At 42.1% G+C, this 21,115-nt stretch overlaps 1 long non-coding RNA gene across 1 annotated transcript; it reads right to left on the bottom strand.

Moving 5' to 3' along the window:
* Window positions 1-10,571: 10,571 nt before the first annotated feature.
* On the bottom strand, window positions 10,572-19,965 carry LOC134348878 (uncharacterized). The gene is made up of 3 exons (XR_010018511.1): window positions 19,370-19,965; window positions 18,531-18,643; window positions 10,572-10,634 (listed from the first exon to the last, which is right to left on the bottom strand). It is a non-coding gene; the product is annotated as an uncharacterized LOC134348878 (long non-coding RNA).
* Window positions 19,966-21,115: the final 1,150 nt, after the last annotated feature.

The following is a 21,115-nucleotide window of genomic DNA, read 5'->3' as shown; positions in this document are numbered from 1 at the left end:
TTTTTAGCATTAGTATTTTAGGTTTCTGTAAGTTTTTAATGATCAGATTGTACTAATAATGACAGTGCAACACCTTTAACATTAAAAAGATCATTTACAGGAGTCATTTTTTGGTTTGTATTTATGTGAATCACTTTTAGAATCTCTTTTGTTTGAAGTGCCTTATAACTGCAAGTAATAACAGCTGTTTGAACAGATATAGTAGGTTATTTGCATTCATGAAATGCTGATTTGTTACTTCAATAGTAAGGTCCTTTGGTTAAAGTCAAATTAATGCAGCTCATCTTTGTACAGAAGGAAGGAATGTCATGGGACATGTTTTGGTCTCATATTTCTGAGTGCGCTCTTATCACCCTGCCTGTACAAATAGCACAAAATGTGATTGTAATCTGAAGCTGTCTCCAGTGGTTGAAAATTGCAGATACTTAGTGGTAATTACTTTATCTCCATGGTAATAATTGGAACATCCACTATTTGAATGTAAATGAAGCTCAGGTATGTGTAATATTTTCAGCAACTTGTTTTCAGTGCAAGACTCAAAACCTGGGTTTTCACCTTACAAGCTTTGTGTGAAGACCAGGCATTTAGGAGCTTCCATTTTTTGTGTTTGTATTTTTTTCATTTTGTTAATTAAGTATTTTGCTGCCAGATATTCCTGTAATGTATCCAGGATAGCACTCAAAGATGGCCAGTAAAAACAATCTTACTCGTATTACCCACCTTCTGTGAAAGAACAATTGTAAAGATCATTGGTTGACAAACGAGAAATTCAGCAGATGCTGGAAATCCAAGCAACACACAAAATGCTGGAGGAACTCAGCAGGTTAGGCTGCGCATCTGTGGAAAGGAGTAAACAGTCGACGTTTCAGGCAAGACCCTTCATCAAGACTGGAGAAAAAAGATGGGAAGCCAGAGGGAGAGGGTGGGGGGAGGAGAGGAAAAAATACAAGGTAGTAGGTGATAGGTGAAACTGGGAGAGGGGGAGGGGTGAAGGAAGGAGCTGGAAAGTCAATTGGTGAAAGAGATAAAGGGCTGGAGAAGAGGAAATCTGAAAGGAGAGGACAGTAGGCCATGGAAGTAAGGAAAGGTGGAGGTGATGGGCAGGTAAGGAGATAAGGTGAGGGGGGGAAATGGGAATGGGGAATGTTGGGTGGGGCCGGGGCAGGTAGTTACCAGAAGTTCAAGAAACTGATGTTCATGCCATTAGCTTGGAGGCTACCCAGATCGAATATAAGGTGTTGCTCCTTCAACCTGAGTGTGGCCTCATCACGGCATTAGTGGAGGCCATGGACTGACATGTCAGAATGGGAATGGGAAGTAGAATTAAAATAGCTGGCCACCGGGAGATCTCGCTTTTTCTAGCGGATCATTGATTGGTTTAATCAGTTCACTGAAAGTGGAACTATTAGATCAAATAGATTGAAGTTAATATTCAGAACAGCAGATTGTAATGAAGTCCTATGTAAGGTGCTCTCCAATTTTTCGCGTCATTGTTAATTCTGTAAATTGGGGAATTGATGAAAGTCTGTAACAGTCTCTGAAGACATGAAGAACATCCAATAGGATGTTTGCACCAACTGTGATCATCATGGAGACGTCAGAGGAAACGCTGACACTGACACTGACAGCTGTGTTGTATATAGAAAAAAAAGAGATTGAACATTTATTTTCTTTAGCCTCAGCCTCTGCAGTTAGACCTCCTCGCCTCTCCTGAACCCAGCTTCACATCAGCAAGCCTTTGGCTATTTTATGTGCATGCGATCTAATGACGACTGTCTGGATTTGAACGTCACCATGACTGAGCTCACAGATTTTATCACGTGGAGAAAGTTAGCAAAGGTTGTACGAGCTGAAATCTTTTGAAGTAGAGAGTTGGCCTTGTAAGAATGCAGATGTGGAAGGAGTTTAAGGCCCTCGATTGGACAATGTCTACCATGTATGTTTTGTTCCGGCTATCTACATGATAAGCAAGCCAAGGCAGTACGATATAGAGAGCAGGCTGTTGCCCACGTAACAGGTTCTCCCTTTCCATTCAGCTGATGAATTGAAAATAACAACATAGACTGATACATTTTGGCATCAGTGGCATCACGGAAGTTGGCAGTCAGCATTGAACTCAACGTAGGGCTGTTTAGGGACTCCAGCTCTGGATTTTCCCTTGGGGTTTACTTCCGTAGCCTTCCCTGTGAATGGGTCCAGCCGCAAAGCAGCGGAAGTTTGAGATCAGAGTTTTCCTCCTAGGTCAGCTGCCGACCATGGCTGACAAGCTCAGGCTGCCTGAAGGGACTGGTTTTAAAGTGCCTGTAACCCACCTTTCCCCCTTATCATCTCATAAGAGCATCACACGATGAATAATGAGCGAACAGAGGGGTGCTGCAAACACACACAGCGCAAAGCAAGAAGGTGCTGGCTGTAATTCAAATCGAGGTTAACTTGATCAAGGTGGGAGAAGTGAGTTAGTTTCTCTCCTGAGAGGCAGATGATAGATGCAGCAGGAACATTCCAGTTCGTTTATTGTCATTCTACCATACACATGTATACAGCTAAACGAAACATCGTTCCTCAGGGTCAAAGTACAAAATGCAGCACGTATAGTCACACACAGTGCATATAGTTACGATCCTGCACATAGAGTCACAAAATAATATTTGCACAAGGCCTGGCCTGAAGAATGACAGGTTGACATGAAGTGTGACGACGTCAAATTTTACTGCCACAATTAAAATTAAAAAACGGAAGTATAAATATGTGAACCAGCAGCATACAAGATGAAAAGTGACAATGCAGAATAAGAGTGTGTCTGTGCGTTGGGAAATGGGAGTGGAGGAACAGCAGGGCATTCAGACAGGTTGGATTTGAGTGCTGGGTGGTAGCAGGCGTTGTCTCCTTAATGTAAAGGATGACTGGCGTTGGTTGGGAGGGAATGAGATGTTCGGCCTCAGTAAACATCACTCACTGTCAAACAATGGAAATGATTAAGTTTAGGATCAAAGTACAAGATATGGTTTCTCTGTAATAAAGGATTTGATTGTCCATCAGTCAGTAGTTTAGTGATTTCTTGATATGGAGTCCAACAATTAAGGGCTGGCTTTGTGTTGTTTGTGTGTGTGTGAATTACAATGTCATAACATACACAAGTGATGTAAAGACTGACTTGTTTGAATAAAATCTACACTTCAACTGGAATTAACCAGCTGTTTACCTACCTTCACAGGCGGCCCAAAGAACATGACCCTCAGTTATGTAGCAATACCAAATCTGTTGATTATCAGCCAAGATGTGATTGCTACAAATGTTGTTTCAACCTCTCGATAGATAAAATAAACTAGAATCTGTAAACTTGATGACGAAGAGTAAACAATCACCATGTTACAAATTACTCAGGGTGGTGATATGCTGCCACTTCATACCATCTGAAATTATATACCCTAATGAACTGTTTTACACATAAATAAGGTAGTTTACTGAGAAAATGAAGAGAAGTAGAGGAACATGTATTCTGAATATTATCTTGAACATAGAACACTACAGCACAATCCAGTTCCTTCAGCCCACAATGTTGTGCTGAACTTTTAACTTAAAGTTATTCTAACACTTCACTCTACATAGCCCTCCATTTCTCTTTCATTCAAGTAACTAAGAGTCTCTTAAATGTCCCTAATGTATCTGTTTGTACTACCACCCTGGCAGTGGTTTCCAAGCACCCCCCACTCTCTGTGTAAAAAAAAAATTACCTCTGACATCCCTCCCCTATACTTTCCTCATATCACTTTAAAATTATGCCCCTTCTGTTAACCATTTCTGCCCTGGGAAAAAGTCTCTGTCCGTCCACACAATCTCTGCCTCTCATCATCTTGTACAATTCTTTAAGTCACCTTTCACAGAAACAAAGAAACATAGAAAATCTACAGCACAATACAGGCCCTTTGGCCCACAAAGCTGTGCCGAACATATACTTACTTTTAGAAATTACCTAGGGTTACCCATAGCCCTCTATTTTTCTAACCTCCATGTACCTATCCAGAAGTCTCATAGAACATAGAAACATAGAAAACCTACAGCACAATACAGGCCCTTCAGCCCACAAAGTTGTGCCGAACATGTCCCTACCTTTGAAATTACTAGGCTTACCTATAGCCCTCTATTTTACTAAGCTCCATGTACCTATCCAGTAGTCTGTTAAAAGACCCTATCGTATTTGCCTCAACCACCATTGCGGGCAGCCCATTCCACGCACTCACCACTCTCTGAGTAAAAAACTTACCCCTGACATCTCCTCTGTAACTACTCCCCAGCACCTTAAACCTGTGTCCTCTTGTGGCAGCCATTTCAGCCCTGGGAAAAAGCCTCTGACTATCCACACGATCAATGCCTCTCATCAACTTATACACCTCTATCAGGTCACCTCTCATTCTCCGATGCTCCAAGGAGAAAAGGCCGAGTTCACTCAATCTATTCTCATAAGGCATGCTCCCCAATCCAGGCAACATCCTTGTAAATCTCCTCTGCACCCTTTCTATGGTTTCCACGTCCTTCCTATAGTGAGGTGACCAGAACTGAGCACAGTACTCCAAGTAGGGTCTGACCAGGGTCCTATATTACCTCTCAGCTCCTAAGTTCAATCCCACGATTGATGAAGGCCAATGCACCATAAGCCTTCTTAACCACAGAGTCAACCTGCACAGCTCTTTGAGCATCCTATGGACTGGGACCCCAAGATCCCTCTGATCCTCCACACTGCCAAGACTCTTACCATTAATACTATATTCTGCCATCATATTTGACCTACCAAAATGAACCACCTCACACTTATCTGGATTGAACTGCATCTGCTATTTCTCAGCTCAGTTTTGCATCCTATCGTTATCCCGCTCCACACTATCCACATTAACAAGTTTACTAACCCATCCCTCCACTTCCTTATCCAGGTCATTTATAAAAATCACGAAGAGAAGGGGTCCCAGCACAGATCCCTGAGGCACACCACTGGTCACCAACCTCCATGCAGAATATGACCCGTCTACAACCACTTTTTGCCTTCTGTGGGCAAGCCAATTCTGGATCCAAAAAGCAATGTCCCCTTTGATCCCATGCCTCCTTACTTTCTCAATAAGCCTAGCATGGGGTACCTTAACAAATGCCTCCATATACACTACATCTACTGCTCTACCTTCATCAATGTGTTTCGTCACATCCTCAAAAAATTCAATCAGGCTCGTAAGGCACGACTTGCCTTTGACAAAGCCATGCTGACTATTTCTAATCATATTATGTCTCTCCAAATGTTCATAAATCCTGCCTCTCAAGATCTTCTCCATTAACTTACTGAAGTAAGTCATCCTCCTTCAATCCAAAGAGAGAAAACCACTAGCTCAATTAGCCTATCTTCAGAAGACACGCTCACTAACCCAGGCAGCATCTTGGAAAATCTCCTCTGCACCCTCTCTGGAGCTTCCTCGTCCTTTTTTAAATGAGGTGACCAGAACTGAATACAATATTCCAAGTGTGGTCTAACCAGGGTTTTATAGATCTGTGATATTACCTCTTGGCTCTTGAACTCAATTTCGGACTAATGAAGACCAATACACCATATGCCTTCTTAAAAACTTATCTAAGAATAAACAGAAAACCAAAGTACATCAGCCTTGGTGATGCACTAGACAGCGAAGACCAAAGTTTTCAATCAATTTGTCATAACCGTGTTGGAAAGTGTCAAAAGCAGTGATGCTGCTTCACCCTGTCTGCCCAGTTGCTTCTCGTACACCATGCAACTGGAGTCAAATGCCATTTTCTTAACTTACTGCATCATCCCTTGGCTACATTAAAGGAAACAACAGTAAGGCCCCCGATCTTCCTCTTGCTAGTCAGCCCCGGCAACTCTCCTTGCTGAAGATGTCAATTGCCCCAAGGCCTCAGTGGGTCTTCATTTCAAATCTTTGCACACATTGCTATTACGCCGCCAAGGCAGATTTGTTAAAAAATAAACTGCTGTATCCACCGTTTTCTGTTTCTAGGCAGTGATGCAACCAATGTGGATACTCCCCAATGTATGGTTGTAAAATTAAAGCAGAAAATGCTGGAAATATTCCGAAATATTCAGCAGGTCAGGCAGCATTTATGGAAAGGGAAGCAAGGTTAATGTTTCAGGACCTCCATCACAACTAAGTACTTAAAGCATCAATGTTTTTGGTAGACATAGTCTAGAAAAAGCAGAGACTTTAGTTAAAAGGGTAATAAAATCATTAATCTATTAGAGGGAGATGTCATGCTAGAAATGTGTAACGTTCCAGTAAGCCCACATGTAGAATACCACATACTGTCCTGTTACTGTGTAAGAAGAAGGGTGTGATTGTACTAGAGTTGATTCAAAAATTTATGTAGCTAGAGTTGCAGAGTTTTAACTCTGAGACAAGATTGGGGTTTTATTTTTAGAAGGGAGTGTCAGTACCTCCAGTTGAACTCTGTCTTTTTGTGTGTTTCCCCCTTGCTGTCAGTCTGTGGTTTTGTATCACCCTGCGCTCCTGTCCCCACTCCTACTCTACTCTGGCCCCTGTATTACTGAGTACTCCGTCTCTCATCTGTTTCTCATTATTACCTGTATTGCTGCCACCTGTGTCTCATTGTGCTCCACCTATCATCTGCCTCTCTGTTTATTGCTCAGTGTATTTCACTCCTGTGTTTTCACCTGATTGTGTCAGTGAATTTTCCTGAGCCTTTCCTGTATCTGTACTCTGTCTGTCTGAATATTGACTCTGCCTGTTTCCTCGATTCTGGTTTTTGGATTTATCTGGATGTTTAGATCTCTGTCTGAACTTTGACACAGACTTTGTTTGCACCTTGGGATTTGTTACTCAATTGATATTACTGGGTGCACAGTACTGGGTCTGCAATTGGATCCTTGCTCCAGCGTCCTGATAGTACTGCATTGGCTTGTAACAAATTTCCACCTGTTTTCAACATCATATCTTGACCTTTTTATATCTGTAGAGATACATCTGCTAGACCATACAGGCACTTTTTTAAATTCCACAGTTTTCCTTCCCTTCTAGCTTTAGGTAGGGGTTTATGTAAATGACATGTGACAGCTCCATTTCCTGTAAGATTGCTTTTGGTATAATTTCTGACTGGGTTTCTTTCAGGGTGCACACCTATTCTGTAGACACTGTCTTTTGGCTAGTAGCTCTGGCTTCCTTAAACACTCCATTATTTCTCCAACTTCTGATTTCATCCTGTTTTGCTGATTCAAGTGATGTCACCTTTGTTATTAGGACATCTTCATCTTAGTAATTTCACAGATGGCCTAGCCTGATCTATATTTGATTCAATATGAAGTTGGTCTACATGTGACATGTCAACTGACCCTGCAGTACCAGCAACCGTGACTACTTCTAGGTAATTCAAGTTGTACCAAATTTTGTTTCTCCAAGTGGCTTCACCTGCTTGTCCTAAGACTTCAGTTTTGTATGAGATACTAGTGTCTTGGTCTACAAATCTCACAGTTTGCCCTGTTTTAAGACTGAAACTTCCATGTTGTCTTTGCACTTCTGATAATTTCTGTTCAGGCAAGTCTGTTGAGTCCCCCAAATGCACTCTCTTCCGCACTGTCTGTGCCAACGTTGAGCAACTCTGTTGGGTCCTCAGCTGCACTCTCCACATCCCTGACTGTGCTATGTGACCGTGTGCCAGGTAAATGCTTTTCATTTTTTGTGTCATTCTCCATGAAGTCCTGATGGTTTTCAGTTTGTGCTTTACATAGTCTGGAATGATACACTCTCAGATATACACCTCCATGTCTCGCAAATATCACAACTCCATTGTGCTCAATGACAATACCAGGACCTTTCCATTCTGTACAGTCTGCTCTTTTGTTACACACTTTGTCCCCTATTTGTCATTTATAGGACGGACCTGTGCCCTCAGTGCTCTTCGAATGCTCTCTGAACACTCTGCTCCAGTGAGAGCTTTCCTTGATGCATGCAGTGCTGGAGTGTTTCCCAGCCCATTCACTCCTTGTAGTGCCCTCTAGAGCAGGTGGTCTGTCAACCAGTACAGAGGGAAGGTTTGGATTCTGGCCGAACACCAATGATACAGGCTATAGCCACGTACATGTGCATGGCATTCTTCACCATAAGGGCCCAGTCCAGGGCTGTGTTCCAATCACAGACATTGTTTTTCTTTATCTTCAGCATTATTTCAGTAAACATTTGATTTTTGTCGCCCCACAAGTCCATTACCTAAGGATTATATGCCACTGTTGTTTGTTTCAATGTTAATGTTCTCTGCCATATCTCTGAATTCATCATGATTAAATTCACCTCCATTGTCACTGAATAGTTTCCGAGGTGGGCCATGCACACTTATCCAGGAATGGATGAAGTTTTTTACTATCTCTGAGGGTCTCTTTGTGCTTACAATGCTACAGCACTGAAACGTGTGAACTCTTCAGTGATGTGGAGATACCACAGTCCTTGCACCAGTTCATGTAGATCTACGGCTACCATTTCATTGTATTCAGATGCTCGGGGCAGACCAACAGCAGGGTTGGGTTTGGGCTTTCCAAACTTTTGGCACGTCCCACAGCTGTCAATTGTCTACTTCAGAATAGAAAAATAATCTGCATCATTGTTTCCTGAACTCCTGAGCAGTTTCTGAAGTCTATCAACTGAAGCGTGTCCAAATTTCTTGTGAAGTTTGAGCCAGTGTGTCTTGGTCACCAGCTCTGAACACTCTAGATAAAGATATTACTGACAATCAATGTGAGAAATGAAGTATTAACTGTCTCACAAACACAAAGAGACACTGGGCTGTTGAAACATCGTCGCTTGGTCATTCTCAATATCCACTACTGCTCCTGCTTTCTTTAGGGAAGTTTTACTCAAGAGTAATGGAATGTTCACTGGTACATTTCAATGTAACATTTTGTCTGCTCTATTTTTGCGGGAATTTTCACTTTTGATGGAATGTACAAATTTTCCACCTCCAAATTTGTATGTTTTGTTACCTGGTGTGTCTGTATTCACCAGTTTCTGCACTTCATTCCGGTTTAGTTCACTTACGGAGCTTTCAAGCCATTTTTCTCTACACACTGTGCCTGTGTATGCTGTATCAATAAGAGCAGATCCCAGAATTTCTATCATCAAAATCTCTGCCTCCGATGTCTGAGTAAGTGATTGCTTTGCAAACAATGTGATATGACACTTCTACATCTTCAGATTTGTTAATTTCTCCAGTTAGCCTAACTTGTTTGGTTCCATGTTGACAGTTTCTTAGCCAGTGGTTAATGCTTTGACATACCATACATTTTGATCTCCTACTGTACTTGTTTATTGGATTTGTGCCAGGTAATGGTACCTTTGTCTGGTCACTCTTGGAACTACACTTGCTATGTTCACTGAGCACTGAGACAGCACTGAGGCTGTCTACAAGAAGGGTCAGAGCCATCTCTATTTCCTGAGGAGACCGAGGTCCTTTAACATCTGCCGGACGATGCTGAGGATGTTTTATGAGTCTGTGGTGGCCAATGCTATCATGTTTGCTGTTGTGTGCTGGGGCAGCAGGCTAAGGGTAGCAGACACCAACAGAATCAACAAACTCATTCGTCAGGCCAGTGATGTTGTGGGGATGGAACTGGACTCTCTGACGGTGGTGTCTGAAAAGAGGATGCTGTCCAAGATGCATGCAATCTTGGACAATGTCTCCCATCCACTATGTAATGTACTGGGTGGGCACAGGAGTACATTCAGCCAGAGACTCATTCCACCGAGATGCAACACTGAGCGTCATAGGAAGTCATTCCTGCCTATGGCCATCAAACTTTACAACTCCTCCCTTGGAGGGTCAGACACCCTGAGCCAATAGGCTGGTCCTGGACTTATTTCCATCTGGCATAATTTACATATTATTATTTAATTAATTATGGTTTTATATTGCTATATTTATACTCTATTCTTGGTTGGTGCAACTGTAACGAAACCCAATTTCCCTCGGGATCAATAACGTATGTCTGCCTATCTATCTATTCCTGAATCTGCTCAGTGAAGTACTATATGCTGTTTCCTGAATCAAATTAATTCCGATTGTTGTCTTAGTGGCCTTTTCCTCCAAAAATCCTCTTCAGTGCAGATTTCACAGATTCAAGTGCAAGCTTTGTGCATGCAGTTAGTGCTAGCTGTCTGTCCTTTATGTCTAGACACACAGTATCCAACAATTTAAAAGCTAATACATGTACAGTATCAGGAAGTTCCAGTTTGTATTTACGCATGCGACTGAAATTCTGTTCAAAATCAATGATATAATCAGCCACATTTTTAGAGTTGTCTCTGAAAATTGTGTCAAAGTCTGAATATGCGTCATAAATCCGATTCTTGTCCTCCTTCAAAAAAACAGTCAAGTGTATTTGTTAGCATATTCATACCGTCATCATTGTTCAAGTCTTCCACTGAAATTCCCATTGTGGTCTCTCACTCTTCCCGATAGCGACAACACAACAGCCAAGGTTTGCTTCGTCTTCTCCAGTTCCATAACATGAGTCCATATTCCAATTTCGTTCTTTCCCACTTTTTTTTAAGGCTCGCTCATCAAACACTGGCGGGTTCCTATAATTGGAAACCATCCTCTGCTGCCACTGTTAACACCTAACAACAAGGACACATTTTTCTTTTGTTTAAACAACTTTACTTTCAACATCTCCATTCAATACTTGAGGGCCACCACCTTTACCCACAATACTGCCCCCCCCCGCCCTTCCGCCCGCGCATACTCCAAATGAACAGAACTCAACTGGAAACATTTCCATCTTCAGCAAAGATTCATGGATTTAGAAGATGGATTAAAGATAAAGGTAAGCTTTATTTATCATATGTACATTGAATCTTCGAAACATTCAGAGAAATGCATCATTTGTGACAATGATCAACACAGTCTGAGAATGGATTGGGGGGAGCAGCCAGCAATGTTACCATGCTTGTACACATTTACTACCCCTAATCCGCACCTCTTTGGAACGTAGGAGGAAACCAGAGCACCCAAAGGAAACCCATGTGAACAGGGGAGAATATACAACTTCCTTACAGACAGCAGTAGTGACTGAAACCCAATCACAATTGACATGGTCGGGATTATAAATCATTGCCCTGAAGCTATGCTATCATGTCAGGTTAGCGGGAGGGTGAAGAGAACAAATGATTCAAATTTCCAAGTAAATTTATTATCAGAATATGTATACTGTATGCTATCATTAACTATCTTGAGATTCATTTCCTTCCAGGCATTTACAGGGAAAAAAGAAATACAATAGAATTTTATGAAAAACTACACTTAACAGAGAAACAACCAATGTGCAAAAGAAGACAAACTGTGCAAGATAAAAAAAAATACTGAGAACATGAGTTGTAAAGAATTCTGGAGAGCGAGTCTGTAGGGTGTAGAGTCAGTTCAGAGTAGTGGTGAATGAAATTATCCATGCTGGTTGCAGGGTAATAACTGTTCCTGAACCTGGTGGTGTGGGACCTAACACTTCTGTACCTCCTGCCTGATAGTAGCAGCAAGCAGAACGTATGGCCTGGATGCTGGCAGCCTTTGATAATAGATGTTACTTGTGGCAGTGATGCATGTTAATGTACTCAATGGTGGTAAGGGGTTTGACTGTGATGGATTGGGCTGTAACCATTTTCTGCAGCCTTTTCCATTCCTGGATATTGGAGTTTCTGTAGCAGGCAGTGATGTATCCAGTGAGGATAACCTCCACTGTGCATTTTAAAAAAAAGTCTATCAAAGTTTCCGGTGACATGCCAAATCTGTACAAACTTCTAAGAAAGTAGAGGTGCTATTGTGCCATCTGTGAGATGACAGTTAGTGTGACAAGGACGGTTAGGAGCCAAGTGCTGGAATATCCGAGACTAGAATCAAGACGTGGTACGAGACTGAAACGAGGACAGGGTTCTAAACAAGATACTAGACAAGAATCCAAAGTATTGCTGATGATTGCAGACATCCCACCTCTCCCGGAAGTTCCGCGAGTCTCCGGCATATTCATAGTGGCTCCCTGATGCCCACAAATTATATACAATATCCCGGAAATTGATTTTTTTTGAGAGTGAGCGTGAGAGAGAGCAAGAAAGTGAGTGAGAGTGACCACGAACGAGAGAGCAAGAGTGTTCCAAAAAAAAGAAAATATGAAACATACATCACCCCAGACCACACTAAAGTGTACCCCTGCCTAATAGGGGTCAAAATAATGACAGTGTTGCTCACTGCACTGTTTGCAACAGTGACTTTTCTATTGCCCATGGTGGGTTAAGACTGCAAAAGACATGTTGAGGTGAGTTTAACAGGTGTCATTCGTTCATTAGCATAGCTAACTTTATTTAAACTAGCTGGCTAGCTGCTAAGGAGCTACTCTATTGCAAACATCCCACCTCTCCCAGGAGTCTCCCGCAAATTGATGGTGCTACCTCCCTGAAATGAGATTTTGCAGGGTGGGATGTCTGTGATTGAGCCCTGAACCTCAGTTCAGGTGTTCTTTAAATATTAAAAACCTGGTGCCAAAACATGGCCGCCAATTAGCGGGCTGGGCCCGAATCTTTAAAGCTATCCATATTCTGTAGAGTCAGAGCATCTAATCCCTGGAAGCTGGTGTGGTCGGGTGCATATCATAACTGTTAGGTGCTGGTCTTAGGACAAATCCTTTGATATGCTAACGCCAAGGAATTTAAAGCTACTGTCCCTCTTCACTTCCACTTCCCCCAATGACCTCTGGATTCTTCCTCCTGCAGTGGATAATCTGCCTTTTGCTTTTGCTGACATTGAGTGAGAGGTTGTTTTTATGGCACTCTCAACCAGACTTGCAATCTCCCTTCAATATGCTGAGGACTGTTCCTGAATGTTGGTAGACATAGAAGCTGTCATTACTTTTTAGAAGCTATGCGGAGGCCCTGACTAATAAGGCCAGAGCCAAATGCCAGAACAATAAACTTGATTCTGGAGAAACCAATCTGAGATCACCTGTGGAAAGGTCATCTGACGGAACTGGTCCTCAGCATCAACAAATTTTCCTTTGGCTCCTCTCACTTTCTCCAAACTCAAGGTGCAACCATAGGCACCCACATGGCCCCCAGCTAAACCTGCCTTTTCTTCAGCTACGTGGAACAGTCCATGTTCCAAATTTTCCCTCGTAATGCTCCCCAATTCTTTCTGTGCTATTCTGATGACTGCATTAATGCTGCTTCATGCACCTATGCCAAGCTTGTGAGTTTCATCAAATTCACTTGGTCCATTACTGACATCTCTGTCCCCCTTCTCAGTCTCTGTCTCCATCACTGGAGACAAACTACCTACCGATACTTTTTATAAAGCCACTGATTTCCAGAGCTATCCACACCTCTTCCCACCCTGTCTCCTGTAAAAATGCATCCCTTTGAAGAAATGGATAATTGACATTTTGGGTCAAGACCATTCATCTGAAAATCCAATCCAAATGAAGGGTCTCAACATTGTCTCAGTCCAAATGAAATGTTTTGTCCCAAAATGCTGATTGTCAATTTCTCTTGATAGATGTTGCCTGACCCTTTGAGTTCTTCCAGCATTTTGTGTCACTCCAGATTCAGGTATCTGCAGTCTTTTGTGTCACTATGCTCTGGAAAATGGATTTGGGTTGCATAGTTCACTATCAGTGAGTATTGCTACTGACTGCAATAGACTTTTGTCATTTTATGATAATCAAATGTCAGGAGTAGAATCCTGGTGCCTTTAAATGCTGTATATAAAAAAAAAAGATTGTTCGAAAGGCTTTTATTCCTACTGATTGAAGTTTGTTCACATCTGCCCACTTATTAGAGTCTTCATGTTTGAAACAATACAGCAAACTGATTGGCTTGTGGGCACATGACTGCCCAAAGTGGAGAAGGAACAATTAGGAAAGTATTGGGAACATTGAGTTCATGCACCAGAAGCTCAAGTAAACCCTGTGCAAGAAGTGGCAGGACCAGACAACCTCACAAACTACACAAACTTCCCACTATTCAGGACATTTACAGAGACAGGTGCGTGAAAAGGGCCTGAAGGATCATTGGGGACCTGAGTCACCCACAAACTGTATCCGGGAAACGGTACCGCAGCATTAAAGCCAGGACCAGCAGGCTCTGGGACAGCTACTTCCACCAGGCCATCAGACTGTTAATTCATGCTGATACAATTGTATTTCTATGCTATATTGACTGTCCTGTTGTACATACTATTTATTATAAATTACTATAAATGGTACATAATTTAGACAGAGACGTAATGTGAAGATTTTTACTCCAAATGTATGTGAAGGATTTATAAATAAAGTCTATTCAATTCAATTCAAATCAAGAACCTTCTACCTCACTAGTGCAAAAGTCTATTGTTCCCACATCACCCTTATCAACCACCTCAGACCCCACACAATTAAATATCTCAAAAGAATGGATAGGTAGGACCTGTATCCGTTCTCAGTAAGATCAACGGCCGGACACAGAGGTTTAAAAGAAGGATCAGAGAAAAGTCATAGTTAATCCTGAGTGTCTGTCCAAGAAGAAAGAGATAGGAACTTACAAGGTTTAAATGAAGCTGCTCTCTTGTACAGGCATGTCTCCAAACAGATCAAGTTGAAAGTAGACTCCAACTTGTACACATATTAAGAATTAAACAAGAGAAGTAACCTATTCACATGTCTATTTATTTTAATTGGATATTTTGGTCAAGTTAAATTTTCTACTTTGATTTATATTTATTGAATTATGATGTTTTTTAATATATGGTCTTATTGTTAACATCAACATAGTTTTCCTTTTATCTATTTATTTTCCTCGCAGCCTCATTTTTCTAAAAGGGAAATAACTTTTTGCCATTCTAGCATGAAACTATACCTGTGTTACAATAAAAGACATCTACGTGTCCTGAGCAAGATAGAAAGTAGATAATAGAGGATAAGGTAAGAAAAAGTCAAGGGTGGATGAAGGATTGAGAGTAGAAAATCAGATAATCCATTAATCTAATTGTTTATCTTACAATGGAAGCTGGGTTGATACAGCTTTCAAGGTTGCACTGTTTTTTTCTGACTCTGCAAAATCAGTAAATCAAATTATAGTATACATGTATTGAATAGATTAAAATCATGCAAAAAACAGAAAAAAATTGTATATTAACAAAGTGAGGTAGTGTTCACGGGTTCAATTTCCACTTAGGAAATGGATGGCAGAGGGGAAGAAGCTGTTCCTGAATCGCTGAGTCTGTGCCTTCAGGCTTCTGTACCTCTTACCTGATGGTAACAGTGAGACAAGTGCATGCCCTGGGTGCTGGAGGACCTACCTTTTTGAGACACCGCTCCTTGAAGGTGTCCTGGGTACTTTGTAGGCTAGTACCCAAGATGGAGCCGACTAAATTTACAACCCTCTGCAGCTTCTTTCAGTCCTGTGCAGTAGTCCCCCATACCAGACAATGATGCAGCCTGTCAGAATGCTCTCCACTGTACATCTATAGAAGTTTTTGAGTGCATTTGTTGACGTACCAAATCTCTTCAAACTCTTAATGAAGTACAGCCGCTGTCTTGCCGCCTTTATAACTGCATTGATACATTGGGACCAGGTTAGATCCTCAAAGATCTTGACACCCAGGAACTTGAAGCTGCTCACTCTCTCCACTTCTGATCCCTCTGAGGATTGGTATGCGTTCCTTCATCTTACCCTTCCTGAAGTCCACAATCAGCTCTTTCCTCTTACTGATGTTGCGAGCCAGGTTGTTGCTACGACACTACTCTGCTAGTTGGTATATCTCACTCTTGTACACCCTCTCATCTCCACCTGTGATTCTACCAACAATGGTTGTATCATCAGCAAATTTATAGATGGTATTTGAGCTATGCCCAGTCACATGGTCATGGGTATAGAGAGAGTAGAGCAGTGGGCTAAGCACACACCCTGAGGTGCACCAGTGTTGATCGTCAGTGAGAAGGAGATATCACCAATCCACACAGATTATGTTCTTCCAGTTAGGAAGTTGAGGATCTAGTTGCAGAGGGAAGTGCAGAGGCCCAGGTTCTGCAAGTTCTCAATCAGGGTGGTGTGAATATTAGTAATAAATGCTGAGCTATAGTCGATGAACAGCATCCTGACAGGTGTTTGTGTTGTCCAGGTGGTCTAAGGCCATGTGAAGAGCCATTGAGATTGCATCTGCCGTTGACCTAGTGTGACGACAGGCAAATTGCAGTGGGTCTAGGTCCTTGCTGAGGCAGGAGTTCAGTCCGGTCAGGACCAACCTCTCAAAACATTTCATCACTGTTGATGTGAGTGCTACTGGGCGATAGTCATGAAGGCAGCTCACATTATTCTTCTTAGACACTGGTATAATTGTTGCCTTTTTGAAACAAGTGGATACTTCCACCCATAGCAGTTAGAGGTTGAAAATGTCCTTGAATACTCCCACCAGTTGGTTGTGTTACGTACCCCGTAACTGGGTTGCCAAACCAGCAGAAATGGATCACTCAGTTGGAGTCTGGAGTACTAGAACTAAGAAAGTTTTATTAAAGAAACAAGCAACACAGTAATCGAAAGGATAATAAATGCAACAATTCAACAATGATAACCATACATGTGCACAGAATTAAGATAACAGCATCAATCAAGCTCTATTGTTGTCTAGGGGTAAATGATCAATTTCAAAATGACTCAAAGGTCAGTCCAGTTTGTAGTTCAGTTCGCAGTAATCGTTGCCATGGCGATGGACAAGGTGGGGGAAGAGAGACAGAATAGGAACAACTGATCATTCAGAACACTGCTTCACTCACAGACCAGCGGGATGGCTCACAAACAGCATTTGGGCAGGTCCTTGGTGATGTCACCTGAGGTCACCGACTGTGACCCCTCCTCCAGATGCGGTCGATCCTCTGCAGTGAACCCGGCACCCAGGCAAGGGCGGACACACACCGGGTTCCCGCTGATCGTACCTTTCCACCCACTCGTGAGAAGCGTACCGCTTCCAGGGTCTCGTTACCTCGGGTGGCGTGTGTGTCTGTCTTAGCGAACCTGTCCCTTTTTATCCCCCTGCTGGGGTATCGCCTGTCCATCACTTCAAACAGTTCAGGGTTCAAAGGGGGGAGCCGCTCCAGACAGCTCTTCCTCCCACATCCCTTCATTACACATCTCCAGACGCTGCTCCATTGTTCCTTATCTCTCCTTCCCCTGAGGGCAGGTGGCAGACCAACTGCTGATGCCACTGATGCTAGCCCAGGCCAGCAAACATCTTAATTTTATGTGTATTCTCGTAACAGTTGGCAAAAGTTTTCAGAGCCTTACCAGGTACTCCATCGGGACCTTCTGTCTTGTGAGGGTTCACTCTCTTTAAAGAGCCTAGCATCAGCCTCTGAGACAGAGATCACAGGGTCATCAGGTGCAGCAGGAATCTTCACAGCTGTAGATATATTCTCCCTTTCAAACCGTGCATAGAAGGCATTGAGTTCATCTGGTAATGAAGCATGGCTGCCAATCATGCTATTGGGTTTTGCTTTGTAGGAAGTAATATCTTGCAAACCCTGCCACAATTGTCATACGTCCAGTGTCGCCTCCAGCCTCATTCAAAATTGTCTCTTCGTCCTTGAAATAGCCCTCTGTAAATCATACCTGGTTTTCTGGTACAGACTTGGGTTGTCAGACTTAAGTGCCACAGATCTAGCCATCAGCAGACGATGTACCCCCTGGTTCATCCACGGCTTTTAGTTTAGGAATGTACAGTAAGTCTTTGTAGGCACACACTCATCCACACACGTTTTAATGAAGTTGGGTCAACTGCAGCACACTCATCCAGGTTCGAAGATGAATCCCTGAATATAGTCCAGTCCAGTCCTGTAATCTCTCCTGTGCTTCTCCTGTCAATACCTCCTTGGTCCTCATTACTGGTGCTGCCGTCTTCAGTCTCTGCCTATACTCAGGGAGTAGAAGTACAGCCAGGTGATCAGACTTCCCGAAATGAGGGCATGGAAGAGCATGGTAGGCGTTCTTGATGGTGGTGTAACAATGGTCCAGTGTGTTGTTTCCACCAGTATTGCAAGTGATCTGTTGATAGTAATTGCTTAGTGATTTTTTTCAGACTGGCCTGGTTGAGTCCTGGACTAAATTAATTTTCTCCCTTTCAGCTTCTCATTTGCTTTCTCCGTCTCTCCTCCCTCGCTCTCATGAAGCACTCCCTGACTTATTTTCCCTCAAGACCAGGTGTAGGTATGTAGATATATTTGCCCAGTGTTGGTTCTTGACATATCAGGCCATTAAGATGTATCACAGTCTGTGTAGATGAGCCATTTATTTATCTCAAAATCAATTGGACGCATTTCTGTATTCCAATGTAGACTTCTGTTTCAATTTAACTTCAGTACTTGTTATACCGCAGTTTTAGGGTCATTAATTAGTGTTAATTCTGTCATTTGAAAAATGCACAATCTAAACTTTATCATAAAATTCAAATACACATGTTATATTACAAATTTTATCACTTTCATGCTCCGGTTTCTTCCATCTTACCTCAAAGACGTTCTTGCTGCTTGCAGTTCAAAAATTAAAGTTGCCTTTTTTTTTTGCCCAAGTGGACTTGTTAGGTTGAAACTGCTGGAGGAACTCAGCAGGTTGAGCAATATCTGTAATGGGAGAGCAATTGTCAATCATGTACAACTCATGATGGTATATTTGACAGTAATCAGAGTAGGGGAAGATCTTGTTTTCATTTGGTATCTTTACTGAAGGGCTTCAGGGAATGGGTTTTGAGGATGCGGGTGAGGGTAAGAGTGAGGTAAGGGAAAGTGGGTGGGATTGATTAGATGGAGTCAAAGAGTCATAGAGTACTACAGGACAGAAACAGAGTCTTTGGCCCACCTTGTCTACACTGAAATGTTATTCTGCCCAGTCCCATTGACCCACACCTGGACCTCAGCCCTCCATACTGCTGCTATCCATGTACTTATCTAAATTCCTCTTAAATGTTGAAATTGAACACTCATCCATCACTTCCACTGGCAGTTCGTTCCACACTCTCACCACCCTCCGAGTGAAGAAGTTCTCCCTCAGTTTCCCCTTAAATATTTCACCTTTAACCCATGACCCCTAGTTCTATTCTCTCCCAACTCAGTTGACAAAGCCTGCCTGCATATTCCCTGTCTATGCCCTCATAGTTTTGTATACCTCTATCAAATCTCTCTCAAGTCCCCTGCACTCCAGGTAATAATGTCCTAACATATTCAGCCTTTCCCAAAGTTCCTTTGACTTTGTAAATTGACTATTGACTAAGTTCCTTTAGCTTTGTAGATTGGCAACATAGGCTATTAGAAAGCAACAGATGATTTAAAATCACCTACTCTGTTACATACCTCGTGGGTATCTTGTGACTGTCTTATGAGCATGATGTAATGATCTTGTGGAGGTCACATGATGTAATTTCCCCGCCAGTGTGAGGTCACATGATGACCTGTTTTCAACAGGTATATAAAGGGAAACCCTGTTGTGACGTAGTTAGTTTCAGTTTAGTTTTGTGTTAATTCGTCAGTTACTCCATTATGCTGCGTACTTATCTCATGACGCAGTTTCATTTCAAAACAGAGTTTTCCTTTCTATTTTAAGGTGCAAAGATTGGTGCTGGCAGTTTTGCCATTTGCTGCCAGGTTTGTGTGTTGCATCTATAATTTTTCCTTGACAGTAGTACTGGAGAGTGAAGACCTTATTAAAGGATGGGAACCTGAAGGATCGGAATAAAGTTGGAGTCGGTCGGCTGTTTTATAGAGGATCGACCTTATCGAGCATTCATTCAGAAGTGGTGACCTGTATCTGAGATACTCCTGCAAGAGCAGGGAAGTTTGTGCAGTGTCCACTTGCCAGGAAAAGGTCAGTTCCTTTAAGCCGTTTTATTTCCTTCATCATGAATCCTTTGGAGAATCAGCAGTAATGTCACGTCTTCGAAGAAATCTGTTTCCAGACAAGTCCCTCCTTATTGACTGTAAATCACTTGGACTTTCGAATTTACCACTTTTAGAACTGTTTTCGCATTTACCCTTTTTAGAACTGTTCCAGAGTTGCCGTATAGCAGTTAACTTCTGGTTAAGTTAGTTGTTTGAATATTTTTCGCTATTGTTGAGCAGAGTTTAATAAATGTTTATTTGTTTTTAATAAAACCTGTCTCGATTGATAATTCATTGTTGCCGATCACGTGACATCTACCTTATGAAAATTATTCACCCTCATGTACAGTAAGCCTTAACATATTGCTGGAATAGAAACTTGAACCAGCTTTACCTTCTGTAAATGAGTGAGTGAGTTGTTCATCATTATAACAGCGAAGAGTGCCTGACATGACAATGAGAGGCATGGATCATTTTGATTAAAGGACACTTGGAGACGAAACTCATCAGTTGCAGCAATTGGCACGATTTCTGTTGGATACTTGATCATGATATTTTGGAGGAAAGGTTATCAATTGTTAATGCACTGAAACTCTAGCACACAGTTCAAAGAGGCTACAGTTTTTCTCTCCAGCTCATTTTCATTGCCAGTTCTATTACAATGACAGCAGTCAACTTCAGTACTCTTGAACAAAGAATCAGAAAGTTCACCTGCAGTTCTCTCTCCTAATTGTAGTCTTGCGTGCACGCTATAAAGTGGATGCTACAGTGACTTAAAAACCCTAACTTGGGATGTTGCTCCTAACACACTGAGAAGTCCTTCCACATTTACTCCTTATCAAGGAAAGATTTTCCATTGTTAACCTGATACTTAACTGAGCATTAATGATTATGCACCATTATCCATCAGTGTAGTTATCTTTTAACCTTATTATGTATGTATCATCACTGAGGGAATTGGTGCAACTTTCTGAGGATCCATAGCCAGTCTGGACCCCAAAATAGTACAAAGCCGAATGTAAAGTTAATTTGGTAACTGGACTGCACAACTTTAATTCCTTTGCTGCACATTTTCTATGAAAAGCATGAGCATGCAATTTCCAAAGCACAGGCTACTGTTTAACACCTCTCCAGGACTAGCATTTCCTATGTCCTTCTTGATGGGTTTAAGAGCTCAGCACAGCAATCTGCTGTAGAGATAGAGAATGGGGTCTGACCTTG

This window comes from Mobula hypostoma, chromosome 7 (assembly GCF_963921235.1).
Source record: "Mobula hypostoma chromosome 7, sMobHyp1.1, whole genome shotgun sequence".
Lineage (NCBI taxonomy): Eukaryota > Metazoa > Chordata > Chondrichthyes > Myliobatiformes > Myliobatidae > Mobula > Mobula hypostoma.
This window is presented reverse-complemented; position numbering and strand designations above follow the sequence as displayed.